Raw genomic sequence first — 240 nt, forward strand, 5'->3', positions numbered from 1 at the left:
CAGCGGGACAACCCCAGAAGCCTCCCACCTGGGCCCTCCTGCCCCCTGCTGCTATGTGCTGCCTGGCAGGGCTCTGCCAGGAGGCCCCAGAACCCCACCTAGCCCCTGCTTCTAGGGTAAGTAGAGGCTTGTTTTTCCCGGGTTTTTTTCTTTTTTTTTCTTTAAAGTGACAGTCCCTAGGGTTGTGGGGGCCGCCATAGGGGGCTGGGGGTGCAAGTGGGGGATGGGGCCAGGCACGGC

The sequence above is a fragment of the Gavialis gangeticus genome, unplaced genomic scaffold (genome assembly GCF_001723915.1).
Source record: "Gavialis gangeticus isolate Ggan-Ray unplaced genomic scaffold, GavGan_comp1, whole genome shotgun sequence".
In the NCBI taxonomy this organism is placed as follows: domain Eukaryota; kingdom Metazoa; phylum Chordata; order Crocodylia; family Gavialidae; genus Gavialis; species Gavialis gangeticus.